Source organism: Eubalaena glacialis, chromosome 3 (genome assembly GCF_028564815.1).
Source record: "Eubalaena glacialis isolate mEubGla1 chromosome 3, mEubGla1.1.hap2.+ XY, whole genome shotgun sequence".
Lineage (NCBI taxonomy): Eukaryota > Metazoa > Chordata > Mammalia > Artiodactyla > Balaenidae > Eubalaena > Eubalaena glacialis.
The window spans coordinates 49,764,504-49,779,273 of NC_083718.1; the positions used below are offsets into that span (position 1 = coordinate 49,764,504).

At 39.6% G+C, this 14,770-nt stretch overlaps 1 long non-coding RNA gene across 1 annotated transcript in view; it reads right to left on the reverse strand.

Moving 5' to 3' along the window:
• Positions 1 to 676: 676 nt before the first annotated feature.
• Positions 677 to 14,770, reverse strand: part of LOC133087918 (uncharacterized) — a 45,543-nt gene continuing 31,449 nt past the window's right edge. Inside the window, exon 4 of the long non-coding RNA XR_009700470.1 lies at positions 677 to 852. This is a non-coding gene — a long non-coding RNA (uncharacterized LOC133087918). The remainder of the gene's footprint in view (positions 853 to 14,770) is intronic.

The following is a 14,770-nucleotide window of genomic DNA, read 5'->3' on the forward strand; positions in this document are numbered from 1 at the left end:
ATTCTTAACCACTATGCCAGGCGGATTCTTAACCACTGCACCACCAGGGAAGCCCAAAATAATCTTCTTGATAACTGTTTTTAAGCTTTTGTAAGTAGTGCTAAAGTAGTTTTTACTCCAGGAATATTTCATACTTACTTCTAAGGTGTGACCTCTCAGGAATCCCCACTAAATGCCCCAGGTGGTCCCAACGATCCTCCACTGTGGATGAGCAGAGTTTGAACACATTCATCCCTGTGCAAGCTTACAACTCCCCACCATTCTTTGAACAGCTTTGTATAATTTCACTCTGTGCATGTGTAGGTCAGTACTTAGCAAAGATTCAAAGGGACCTTAATGTAGATTTCTGGAGGTTTTTTTTTTTTAAAAGCTTCCTCATTTCTGGAGCTTCCTAAACACGTTTTTAAAATTCAGTAAATTAAATTCATAAATGACTATTATTTCTTAAACATGCATAACAAACATACAATGTAACTATTACAGACAACTAATAATAAACCATAACAAACAACTGATCATCAAATGATAACATGCATTACTATGTTATTCATATTGGTAACTTACACCTGTATGCTTAAGTCAATAAAGTAAGTGAAGAAATGAGTATCATTTCTTTGGTATTTACTAACCAAGTAATTTTATTATTATCCAAGTGATAAAATATATTACCAGACTCAGTCTTGCCATATCGCTTCACACAGCTCAGTGACAATGTCTAGGTGGCCGCAGCAGCTGCTACTTCAGACACTGTAGCTCCAGGTGCTTGTCCTCCTCAAAAGCAAGCTGCAGCCCAGGCCATTTCAGGTAGCAAAATATGCCTCTATCTCAGTTTGTATTCCCCAAAATCAGAATCTGAAAAAAGAATTTCAGTACAAGTAATTTATTTGGGAGGTGATTACAGGATGGACATTGAGAGAATAAGAAATTGAGTCATAAAGGGGATAAAGCCAATAAATTGTGAGTTAATGAATTGTGGGTGACTGGGGCTTAATACTACTGGGGACATTCTAAGAAAATGGATGGAACACACCTGAGAACTATTCCTCAGGAATAGAAGGAATAGAAAGCTGAATTCTTTATTCACCTACTCCCATCCCTCACTGGCCGAGTGCTACACCTGGGGCATCGGCCCTCAGCACTGTTGGCTACTCCATTCCTTAGAGCATAAGAGAGCACGGCCAAGCTTAGTCCTGCAGCTAGACAATGCCATCAGGCAGAGTCACAGGAATTCATCAGAGTGTGTGGGAACCACAGGCAGTTGACCTCCAGGGTAAGTGGAGGGGATATGGGTGAGGCATCAACAGGTCCTCCTTTCCTTGGAAACAGGAACTCATTCAAATCTCCTGTTCTGTTTACTCTAATCAAGCCCAACCATATTAACATCAAAAAAGAAGAAGGGTAATATAAGTCAGGTGCTCTCTAATGGAAGCTTGACCCTGAACAATACTGTGGGGTGAGGAGAGAGACAAAACAGTTACTAACAGTTGCTGAATGGGCAAAGGTTAAAAAAACAGTCCACAAGCAAACCAAACTTTTGGCCTCTTCAGCAGATTCCTTCTTTTAACCTTCTGTTCATCTGGCATGAGGTCTGTGATGCAGCTGGGTCTCCATGGCAGTCAGACTCATGGTTATTGTATTTATATTGGGAGTGGGTATGTGTGGTATGCTTTTCAAAGGAAGGGACACAGCCCTAAGTCTGTTCTCAGAGAATAGCTGTGGCCATTGTACTTTCAGTTCTTCAGGTTTTTCCCCAAAGGATGTGGAGGGGAAAAAAAAAAGACTTCCCACAGCACATAGGTGGCACAAGGACTCGAGCCAAGCCAGTGGCCATAATGATGAACTCATTTTAATGCCTGAAAGAACCCTGCCCAAACTTACGCAATACAGTCACCCTTTTATCATTCATTTTAATTTTTAAGTGAATTCTTAGAGAAAACAGTACTCAGGATAGATCCATATGACGGCAGAGTCGGAGACGGCAAAAAGATAATTTCATGGATACATTCACCCTCACCATATTTAAATCATGAAGTTCCTTGAGAGGAGAGATGCCTTTATTTTTGCAATGAGAGATAAATCTTAATTGCAAGTATGCCTGTGATAGGTAACAGTCTGATTCAACATCATTCATTCATTCATTAATAGTGTCAAGCACTATTTGAGGTGCTGGGGATATTATAGTGAACAAAACAACTAAAGTCCCTGCCTTCATGTGGCTGATAATTAATTGGATGAGATCAACAATAAACAATTAAACATATAATAATCAAGTGGTCATAACTGCCAAGGCTCACAATAAATCAAAAGAAAGGGTATCAGGAATGCAGAAGTTCTGGATTGTTATTTATAGTAGGTGCCTTCTCTAATAAGGTGATTTTGAGCACAGTAAAAAGTAAGTAAAGTAAGAGTGGATGCCAACCATACATGTAAGAGTGTTCCAGACTGAGAGATAGCATGTGCAAAGACCCTGAGGTAGGGGCATGACTCATAATTCAAGAACAGCAAGGAAACCAAGAACAAGTGAGATAAGAGAAGTTATAGGAGAGAGGTATTTGGGTGGGATTAGGACACTTGCAAAGCACACAGAGCCGATGAACTAGTGAAGAAATTTGGTCATTGCTCTGAGTGACATATGAAGCCATTATACTTTAAAAAGAGCCCTCTAGCTGCTGTAGTAGGGCAGGAGTGGAGGAGTAGAGTAGTTAGGATGCCATTATAACAATTCAGGCAAGATGGTAGAGGCTTGGACCAGACCAGTGCAATAGTTGTGGAGATGGTGAGAACTGGAGATATATATTGATATTGAACTCTATTGATATCGTTGATAGTAGAGACACAGGGTTTGTTCATTTGAATATGGGATAAAGAGAGGAGTCAAGGATGACGTCAAGATTCTTGACTTAAGCAACTGGAAGGGTGGAGTTACCATTTACCAATGTGGAGAAAAGTGTATGAGAAGCAGGTTTGATAGGGGAAACCACACCTTTGGTTTTGGTCCTAGTAAGTTTGACATGTCTCTTAGACATCCAAGTGGAGACGTTAAGTAGGCAACTGAATATATGTGTCTGGACTTCTGGGACAGAGTCCTGACTGGAAGTATAAATTGAGGAATCATATTTAAAGCCACATGACTAGAAGTAATCACGAAGGGAGTGAGTGTAGTTATGGAAGAGAAGCGGTCCAATGATGGAGACTCCAGCTTAGAGTCAGGGAAAAGAAAAGGAACCAGTAAAAGAGACAGTGAAGTAGCAGCCACTGAGGTAGAAGGAAATTCAAGAGAGAATAGTGTACCAGAAGCCAAAGGAAGAAAAGATTTCCGAGGAGGAAGGGAAAGAGTGATCAATTATGTCAAATCCTGCTGATGGGACAAGCAAAAGGAAGATGGAGAATTTAACACTGGATTTGGCTCACATCATTTGGATGTCAGTGATCCTGACAAGTAAGGGCTGATAAAGGATCTTTCCATGAAAATAGTCTTCTTTACTTATAAAAGGGGTAATTGAGCCTCTGAAATGGAGTAAAGAGGAAGAAGATGAAGAATTTATGAAGAAGGAAGTCTGAAGGCAAATAAAACAAACCTCAATAACTATATACAAGATCCCTCACCTCACTTGGCCGCAGTATTGAGAAGGGCCAAAAGAAAGAATTGGTCTCTACCCTCAGTTTTCTCTTCTGTATGATGGGAATGTTTATTGTACTTACCTTATAGGGTTGTGGTTGGGATTCAATGATTTAAAACATGTGATGTATTTAGAATACTTCCTGGACATAATCAGGTCTTAATGAATGTTTGCTATAATTACTGTATTACTGTCATCATGTTTAATATTCTTATTTTCACTTCAGCTTGGAAATTTCATGACTCTATGTCATCATTATCATCTTACTAAGAACCAACCATCCCTGATGGCTAGTTCTAGTGTTGTACTGCCACGGTAGGGTGTATTTGCTTCCTGCCCAAATATTAGCCATGGCTTCCTTGTCGACTTCTCTGTAAGAGTCCATTTTAGATCAGAGTAAAGTAGGTTAAAAAAAAGGAGTTGGGAATGCTCTTACCTTGGATGAGTGGTCCTTTATTGATACTATGGATTGGTAGATACAACAGGCTTTAATCTTAGGGCTTTAGTATTAGGTCCACTTGGCTTGAGATAAAACATTTTCTTGGAAAACTGGTCCCTGAGTTTGCTGTGGCTTTGGAAGTGGCTGTTCTCCACAGTTTATATTTTTTTGCCTGGTTGTTTTTGAAGTGTTTACACTGCCCTTTCTGGCTAAAATTGCTAGGCTGACTTTGTTTCATGTGGACTTTATATTACACCATAATGATTAATCCACTTGGTCTGGCCAAAGTAAGCTAGCAACTAAGTACCACTTGTAATTTCCACAACAAATGACGTAATTCATCCTAGTCTGGAGTTTGTACTTGATAAATGTCCAATCCTTGTCCACAGTGAACCTGGAACCTTGGGTATAACATCATGATGGAGATTTTTAATTTCTTACTCTTTTTCATCCCTCTTTTTGAAATTTGAGGGAGGGGCTTTATGGACATGGGACTGAGATTGATAAAACTCGGACGGAAAGAAAGGGCCAAGAGAGGGTGACAATTAGTTGATCTCTCACTGAATTTGATCTGTCTTCCCTCCTCGAGGCAAGGATGGCAGCACAGAGCTGCGTCCATGCGAAAGCAGTCAGTCAGCGAGGTGAAGCTGCTGCAGAGGAAGGGGTGGAAGCCTTTGGCCACCACTGTCCTGCTTCCTCAGGACACTTTCCAGACTCTTTGAGGATGGGGTGTGTGTGTATGTTTTGAGTCAGATATCTTTATGTGTATTTTCCAGATGTGGACAGTGAAGTTCACAGAGAATGTAGTACCTCATGAAAGTCACACAACCAGTAAGTAGTAAAGCCAGGATTTGAACGCAGGTCAGCCTAATTTCAAAATCTATATTCTTAAACCCTATTCAATATTGTCTCCTGATTCAATCTTACTTTTTTAAGTGTACAGTTCAGTTATTTTTAGTATATTTGAATTGTACGAACATCACCAAAATCAATTTGATAATATTTTCATCACCAAATAGAAACCCTGTATCCTTTAGCCATCAACTCCTAAACCTACTGTTCTGCCAGCCTTAGGCAACCACTATCCTACTTTCTGTCTATAGATTTGCTTATACTGGATAATTCATATAAAGGGAGTCATACAATATTGGTCTTTTGTGACTGGCTTTTTTCAGTTAACATAATTTTTTTTTAAATTTAATTTAATTAATTTATTTTTTATATAGCAGGTTAAGCATAATTTTTAAAGGAAGACTTTTTTGGAGCAGTTTTAGGTTCAGAGCAAAATTAAGAAGAAGGTATGAAAATTTTCCATATGCCTCCAAACCCCACCCATGCATAGCCTCCCCCATTATCGACATCGTGCACACAGTGTGGTACACTTGTTACAATTGATGACCCTACAATGACACATCACAGTTACCCAAAGTCCACAGTTACTTTAGGGTTCACTCTTGGTGTTGTATATTCTTTGGATTTGGACAAATGTATAATAATATATATCCATCATTATAGTATCATACAGGGTATTTTCACTGGCCTAAAATCCTCTGTGCTCCAACTATTCATCCCTCCCTCCTTGCCCCCAACTCCTGGCAACCATTGATTTTTTTACTATCTTCAGAATTTTGCTTCTTGAAATAATGATTTGAGAATTTATTCCAGAAAGATAAAGAAAAGAGAAAAACAAGCAATTCAAATAACAATTGACTAAACTCAGCTGCTCGATACAAAGGAAAGCTGGAAAAAAACAAAAACAAAAAAAATCCCTGCAATAAACAGAACAACACCGCTCCCCTCCTGGAGTAAAATGACATTGAAAACTAAGCCTCAAAAGTTAGCAACCCAAGTTGGATTAGCAAATCAGGAAGCTCTGCAAAGAATAGCTTCAAGAAGAAAATTAATTTCCTCTAAAGTGTTGCAGATTCTAGATTATTATCTTAGTGAGAAAGTGAAGGCATATGACAATAATACATTATAAAAATTCAGCACCTTGCTTCCTCTACTTCTTTCCTCTTCCTCCCAATTTAGGTATGTGCCTTTCTTTTTCTACTGGCAAGGTTATATGCCATAGAATTTCTTCACTTTTTCTATGAGTCCAAACATATGTTAAAATGTAAGCTCTATGAAGGCATAGAGGGGATATGAAGGGATATTCTGTCTGTTTTCTTCATTGATCTATCCCTAGCACTTAGAACGGTGCTGGTCCAGAGTATGTAATCAATAAATATTTTTTATTTGAATAGAATGAAATTTACCAAATAATGACTAATATTCATTTAATTAAAATAAGTCCTGGTTATTTTTAAACTTAATGAACAGCCAAAATGCAGATGAATTAATTATATAAGAAAGTATAAATTCTATAAGTTTTGATGATGAAAAATTAACTATACGATGAACTGAAGCTGTGACATTGGGGGTAGCCATGAGGGGAGGAGGGGAACACAGGGCTATTAAATCTCTTGTCTTAGAGGGAAGTCAAGAGATACCGTCTGAAATTGATGGATCAAGAAATGGAGGGATGTATTGGGTAAAGCTATAGAAGTATGTAACAGAATAATAAAAAATGAAATACATCTGGCAGTGGTTGTTGAAGTGTAAATGAGCAAAGATCTGCATCTTTCATGAGGGGGCCCATCAGATGTACTTTGAAGTCGATACAACGAAGATAAAAGGCTAATAAATTATTATTGTCGGTGTTGGTCTCAGAAGGATTAAAGTTAGAGCAATTTTAAGCTGTTACCTCTGGGGAATGCCACGGAAAAAGACCTGTACTTTTTTTTTTTTCAAATTACTCTCCATTACCAACTGAATTGTTATTGCCTGGTAGCCATATTTTAAAAGTGATATTTTTAATTTAAAAATAGTTTCTAGAAAAGAGAAGAATTTTTAGGACAGAAAAAAAATTGCAACAGTTTGCAATTACATACTGTCTACCAGCAAGGACCGTCAAACATTTTGCAAACATTATCTGATGGTGAGTGTCAGAATCTACATTTGCCAGATGGAGAAATTCAGACAAAGATGGAAGTGACTTGCCCATTTTCAGTGCATCTGTGACCAAGCCAGTGATAAAACCCAGGCTTCCTGGATTCTGAGTCCAAAGACAGATTTGGATTGATTTCTTCTTAGAAAAACCACCACATATTGGTGTGACAATAGTTAAGGAAGAAATCCAAACTAATAGATGACATGCTCTGTGTTTAGGGCTTGGAAAACGCCTGTACTTTTCCATCCAATAATTTGGTGCCAAAATGCACATTGTCTGTCAAGAGAAAGACCAGTGCTTCTCTGAAGCACCTGATGGGAATATATATCATTTCAAGGAGTTGTGCCTGCAAAAATAAAAAATGACAATCCCTATAACAACCACAATTAATTTTTAAGTCTCACCGTATATATAAAGATTTCTGCCATTTTATGGCCAATTAGGAAACTAAATATGGTTAATTAGCTTGATAAATAATTATGATTATTCTGCCATATGCCTCTAATATTAATTCAGACTACTAGCATAGGTGGAAAGGATAAAAAAACTTTTACTGATCTGGCATCATTTTACCTATTGATTTTACTCTTGATGTGAGTGTGTATATATATATATGTGTGTGTGTGTGTGTCTTGATGTGAGTGTGTATATATATATATATATGTGTGTGTGTGTGTGTGTGTGTGTGTGTGTGTGTGTGTGTGTATTTTTTGCCTGACTTCCCCATCTGGTTAAAATTCTGGAGGGGAGTCATTAAATGATTATAGTGGATTCCTCTTCTTTTGTCAGTAAAGTTCCCTCCTCATCCATCCTACCCCCAAAACAACAAATAAACACTTCTGAAAACAGGTCTATAGCAGATGATACTGGCCCAAATAACCAAAGTGAGCATTGGACCAAAGCTGCTGCAGAACTTCCAGGAGAATTTGGAAGAGGAAACTGTGAGAGTCCAGACTCAGTCTGGCTGGTTTCTTGACAATAGGAGAGCTGTTTTAGGTCAGGAGCTGTTGGTGGCCATGTTTTCAGTGTGTGGACTGAGAAACAGAGAAAGGAAGAAGAAAGTGGATGTATGGAGAGGAGCAAAAGTGAGACATGAATACAATAACCATGAATTAATCTTTCTAAAAATTGTAGTAGAATATACATAACAGAAAACTTACCGTTTTAACCCTTTTTGAGTGAGCAATTCAGTGGTATTAATATTAAGTACATTCACATTGTTGTACAGCCATCACCACCATCCATCTCCAGAACTTTTTATCTTCCCAAACTGAAACTCTGTACCCATTAAACAATAATTCTCTGTTTCCCCATTCTCCTAGCTCCTGGTAACTACCATTCTGCTCTCTTTCTCTATGAATCTGACTATTCTGGGAATTAATCATTCTTACCAGGGTACTGTTGAAATTTGTGCCAGTTAGCAATTTATTGTCACTCAGATCCGAATTCACCCTTCAATGCGTGCTCTGCAATAATAGATGGAATTCCTTTAAGCATTTCTCCTTTACAAAGAGCACTTGTTAAGCTTTCTCAGTAGAGGTCACTCAAGGGAGAACGCAGGAGGAAGGGGCCCTCCTGCTGTTTCTGGCAGCTACATTACCAGCTGGTGGTACTCTGACCCAGTTCTGGCACAGGCCCCAAAGTCATGGTCCCTTGCTGTCCTTGCAGCCTTGGCCTGCCCTAACAATCCCCTTCCTGTGGGCTTCCTGACATGGACACCATATGCTCCAGGCCTCCTATCTGCAATGGCACTTGTACTTGCTCTGCACGCCCATGTGCCAGGCCACTGGATGTGGTTTTTCTACACCCCGCTGTGTCTCAGAGAGTTGCTTCCTGCTTGCCCAGTGACTGCAGACCAGCTCTGGACCGGGCGGACCAGCAGACCTCTCCACTGCCCAGTGGTTGCAATCCCAGCCTTGGGAAGGGAGTCCTCTTTTGCTGTTGTCCCTCCTTGGGTACTCTCCCTCAGCTTTAGGGTACCACATAGAGTTCCCTTATATCCTATAATTGCTCTTTCATCAGAAAATTTAAAATATTTACATTAAATTTCTCCTATTTAAGTCACCTTGAGGTTTCTGCCTCTTGATTGGACCCACACTGACATACAGTGATTGTGGGCAGAGCGAAAGAGTAAACCAGGATGTTCCTACAGAAACTGAAATGTATGGTCACCTCCTCTAGAGACGGGAGGGAAGGTCCTGACTGCATTTGAGGCTCTGGCTCTAGTTTATTTCTAGAGTCCACTAGCTACCTGCCCCTGGGTTCTGAGATAAACCTGTCTCTAAAATAAACTCTAGGGGCTTCCCTGGTGGTGCAGTGGTTAAGAATCCGCCTGCCAATGCAGGGGACATGGGTTCGAGCCCCGGTCCGGGAAGATCCCACATGCCGCGGAGCAACTAAGCCCGTGCGCCACAACTACTGAGCCCATGTGCCACAACTACTGAAGCCTGAGCGCCTAGAGCCCGTGCTCCACAACAAGAGAAGCCGCCGCAATGAGAAGGCCGCACACCACAACGAAGAGTAGCCCCCGCTCGGCGCAACTAGAGAAAGCCCATGCATAGCAACAAAGACCCAACGCAGCCAAAAATAAATAAATAAATTTGTAAAAAATAAAATAAGCTCTATCTCTTGTCTTTAAGAGAGCTCAAGTGTGTTTCTGTTAGTTGAAACCAATAATAAATATGCAATTTCACATTCTCTCAAATATGGTTCAGAAAAAAGGATGGAGGCATAAAGAAGGACTATTCCAGAAGTGCAAAAAAAAAAAAAAAAAAGGGAGAGGAAGAAAGACTATGCTGAAGATTAACATGAGAGCAACTTCCAGTGTTTTAAGAATCTCACTTGGGTTTGCTGTTGATGCTGGGGATTCAGGTTCTAGGACTCATCTCACTTGTCACCAGTGGGGACTCACACAAATGGAGCTGAGTAGGGCACTGGGTCAGGGATTCTGAATGCAGGGCAACGTGACTGGGGCCGAGTGAGTCCTCCTACTCCCATCACAGCCAGACCTTGGGATCTGCTCAGCCAGTGTGTCTGAGAAAGGGGTTGGGTGTGCAGAGCCAACCCAGGTTCACTCAGCAGCCGGCGGTAAGGAACAGAGCTGCCTCACTGCTCCAACCACAAGGTGGCAGAGTCGGAGCCTGCTCCCTGGGACGGAGAACGCTCAGGTGAAGGGAACGCACTGAACTGGTTTTGCTCAGCAGGCAAAAGTCCCTGCCCATTAGGAAAGCGTGGCTTAGTACATGTCAGATTTTCACCCATCAGATTTGCCATTTTTGTCCGAGGCGGAGTAAGCAACAAGGAGCAGAGAGAGGTGGAACCTCCCGCTCCGGCACTTCTCCTCCCGTGAAGACAGCACTAAAATGTTGGTGTCAGTTCCCCCCTCCATGAGCCAAGATGGAATTTAGGGAGACAAGGAACACTCCTCCCTTCCAATAGTAACTTTCCTTACCTATCCAAATAGGGGGTTTTTAAGTCTGCACAGAGTATTCGATGCTTTATACTGATCACATAGAATCATGATTATCTTTCAAAGTGCCTTTTTTTTTTTTTTAACAGAAAAAAATCATATGTCAATCCTCAATAGAGTGTGAAACCTGAGATGCTTTTGCTATGAATGGAGTGAATCTAAGTGAATCCATCCACCCTCTTCCATCTGGAAGTACAAAGTTGGATGAGATACGGTCCCTGCCTTTTAGAAAGTAGAGCACTTCCACCCATATTTTACTTCTCCTGGCTCTGCCATGGAGAAAGAAAATTAAACTGCGTTCCAACCGATCAGAATGGAGGGTGAAACAAGAGTGGATTCTACAACCAATCAGAGCAGATGCCGCAACTAACGTCAGAAATGCTGGCTGTAAACAACTGGTCAGGCTGTACAGCATAGTATGTCCCAGTGGTTGCCAGCTCTGGATCTGTGAGAACCCGTGTCTAAGGTCATGAGAAGGACTGTAGGAGAGCCCCTGGCTGCTCTGACTGAAGTCATATCTTCTGGTCTAACTTAATTGCATCTCAAGGTACTGAAAGAAACTGTCAGGCAGTTAAGGAGTTTTGAAGAATATTTCCTCTGAAATTTACTCTTCCCACAACCTTAATCATCTCAGTACATTGCAACACAGTTTTTCTAGAGTAACTAACTGGCCAGTGCTTTGGAGTCATCTGTTTTTCTTCTTTCATTCTATATCCTACATTTGTATTGTAGGCAAATCCTGGCCATTCCCCCTTCAAATTATGTCCATTACCTGACTACTTCTCAGCACTTCTATGACTACTTTCCTGGTCAAGCCGCCATCGCTTCTTGCCTGGTTCACTGCAGTAGCCTCCACACTGGTCTCCTTCCCTTCTTCAGTCTACTCTCAACATGACAGCCAGAGTGATTCCATTAAAATACAAGTCAGGCTGTGTTACTCCTCTTCTGGCACCCCTCCAATGGCTTCTCACCTCAGAGTAAAAGCCAAAAGACTTGCACTGGTCTGCAAGGCCCTATACCACCTCGATTCCCATTACCTCTCTGACCTTATCTCCTACCAGCTCAATGTGGTAGACTCACAGCAAAAACTGGTCCTAATTTTTCACCCTTCACTATATTCACATCCTTTGCAATGTGACTTCAAGGCTCTCCCCGTGAAGGAGTGAAGTTTGTTCCCGACCCCTTGAAACTAAGCTGGTGTTATGAATTGCTCTCGCCAACAGACTGTGGCAGAAGTACCGTTGTTTCAGTTCTGAGCCCAGGCCTCAAGAGGTCTTGTGTACGTGCCCGCTCTCTCTTTTCTTCCCTCTCCCCACCCTGTTTCTCTCTCTCTTTTTCACCATCCCCTCTCTCCCTTTCTCTCCTCCTGTTACAGTCTCTCCCCCTCTTCTTTCTTTCTCTCCTCGCCTTTCTCCCCACCCTCCCTGCTAGGCATGAGAACAGAATATCACCTTACTGGAGGATGAGAGACACACAGGTATGTGGAGCTGAGCTAAATCAACCCAGTTGTCTTATCCAAGGTTCAACACATGTGAGAGAGCCCAAGATCAGAACTATGCTGGCTTGCCACTGACTGCAGAGGCATGAATGAGCCCTGCTAAGCTCAGCTCAGCTCAGCAGAACCACCCAGGTGATCTTTAGACTCATGAGTAAAACTAAGTGTTTATTATGATATACCACTGGGGTTCTGAGGTTGCTTGTTACTTAGCATTATTGTGGAATAGATAACTGATATATTTTCCAGTCATAGTAGCCTTCTGGAAAAGACTAGTCACATCTCTACCTCAGAGTTTTTGTACTTGCTGTTCCCTCTGACTAGAATACTCTTCCTTGGCCCACCCCACCCCCAATATCTGCACACCTTAATCCCTAACCTCCCTCAGATCTTTACTCAACTATCACCTTCTAAACTTTTTTTTCTTAAAATCTAGTTTTGCTTTATTGACATGATTTCAACTGGGGTAACAAAGACAAATTCATCAACAATATCTTCCAAAAGAAATTTGACATTCATATGTATCATAGCATTTAAAATTTGAGTCTAGAATTTAGTTGTAGAATATAGGGGAGTATGAAACAGTGGACATAGTATTGACTTTCGATTCATTTTACTTGAATTTGAATGCTAATTTCTCTACTTCCACAGTGCTGAGGAAGCTGAGTTAATTTCTTTCAGTCTAAGTTTCCTCATCTGCAAAAATGGAATAATGTTTTTATTGCAGCATTTTTGTAACAATTCAATGAGGTAAAGCAATGGCTTTCAAATTTTTAAAATTGTGATCCACATTTAAAAAAAACACCTTTTTAATCATCATTTGGAACACACACACTATGTCTATGTATACAAATATGAAAATTAAAAATTCATAGAATGATACTTATCTTTCCTATGAAAAATCATGTATTTACATCAAAATGTTAATTTTAACTTACATTAAAAAATTTTACATGATCTGTCTTCTTGAACAATAGTGGGTAAAGGTTTTATTTTATTTTATTTCATTTCATTTCATTTTATTCTATTTTTTAATAATTTTATTAGAGAATAGTTGATTTATAATGTTGTGTTAGTTTCAGGTTAGTTTCACAGCAAAGTGATTCAGTTATACATACACATATAGTCATTCTTTTTAAGATGTTTTTCTCATACAGGTTATCACAGAATATTTTTTAAATTTAATTTAATTTAATTTTATTTTTAACATCTTTATTGGAGTATAATTGCTTTACAATGGTGTGTTAGTTTCTGCTTTATAACAAAGTGAATCAGCTATACATATACATATATCCCCATATCGCCTCCCTCTTGCGTCTCCCTCCCATCCTCCCTATTCCACCCCTCTAGGTGGTCACAAAGCACCGAGCTGTTCTCCCTGTATCACAGAATATTGGGTAGAGTTCCCTGTGCTATGCAGTAGGTCCCCGTCGGTCATTTGTCTTATATATAGTAGTGTGCGTGTGTTCATCCCAAGCTCCTGATTTATCCCTCCCCCTGACATTTTCTCTTTGGTAACCATAAGTTTGTTTTTGATATCTATAAGTCTGCTTCTGTATTGTAAATAAGTTCATTTGTATCCTTTTTTAAAAATTAGATTCCACATATGAGTGATATCATATGATACTTGCCTTTCTCTGTCTGAGTTACTTCACTTAGTATGATAATCTCTAAGTCCATCCATGTTGCTCCAAATGGCATTATTTCATTCTTTTTTACGGCTGAGTAATATTCCATTGCATATATGTACCACAGCTTCTTTATCCATTCCTTTGTCGATAGACATTTAGGTTGCTTCCATGTCTTGGCTATTGTAAATAGTGCTGCAGTGAACATTGGGGTGCATGTATCCTTTTGAATTATGGTTTTCTCTGGATATATGCCCAGGAGTGAGATTGCTGGATCATGTGGTAGTTCTATTTTAAGTTTTTTAAGGAACCTCCATGCTGTTCTCCATAGTGGTTGTACCAATTTACATTCCCACCAACAGTGTAGGATATCACCTCCTAAACTTATGGTTACCAAAGGGGAAAGGAGGGGGGAGGGATAAATTAGGAGGTTGGTATTAACATTTACACACCACTATATATAAAATAGATAACCAACAAGGACCTATTGTATAGCACAGGGAACTATATTCAAAATTTTGTAATAACCTATAAGGGAAAAGGATCTGAAAAGAATATCTATATCTATATCTATATCTACATGTATAACTGAATTACTGTACTGTACACCTGAAACTAACACAACATTGTAAATAAAGCTATACTTCAATAAAAAAAAGTTTAATCAAGATAGGAAAAAAAATATCATCTTAGTGAGATCTTGTCTGGCCATATATAATGCAATCTTATTCTAACACTTCCTATTTCCCTCTTTTAATTTTAACTTTCTCCTTAGCATTTTTTGCTAACAAATATATTTTATATATTCCTTATCTTTCTTGCTTATGATCTAAATCCCTTGCAAGCTCCTTGGGAACGGGGATTTTGCCTGTTTTATTCATTACTATATCGCTATGCTTAGAATAGTGCCTGGCACATAAAAATAACACAATACATATTTATCAAATAAGTAAGTGAATGAATGTGAATTCTTCAAAATGGTAGGGTGGACTGAAAATGTTTTCTTAATTTTTAAAACTGGCAAAGTTAAGGCTTCCCAAATTAGATTAGTTTTATCTAAATTCTCTCCTTGTCTACATCATGATCTCTGTCATAGCCACCCTGAACTCCTGTCTGGATGGTTGCAA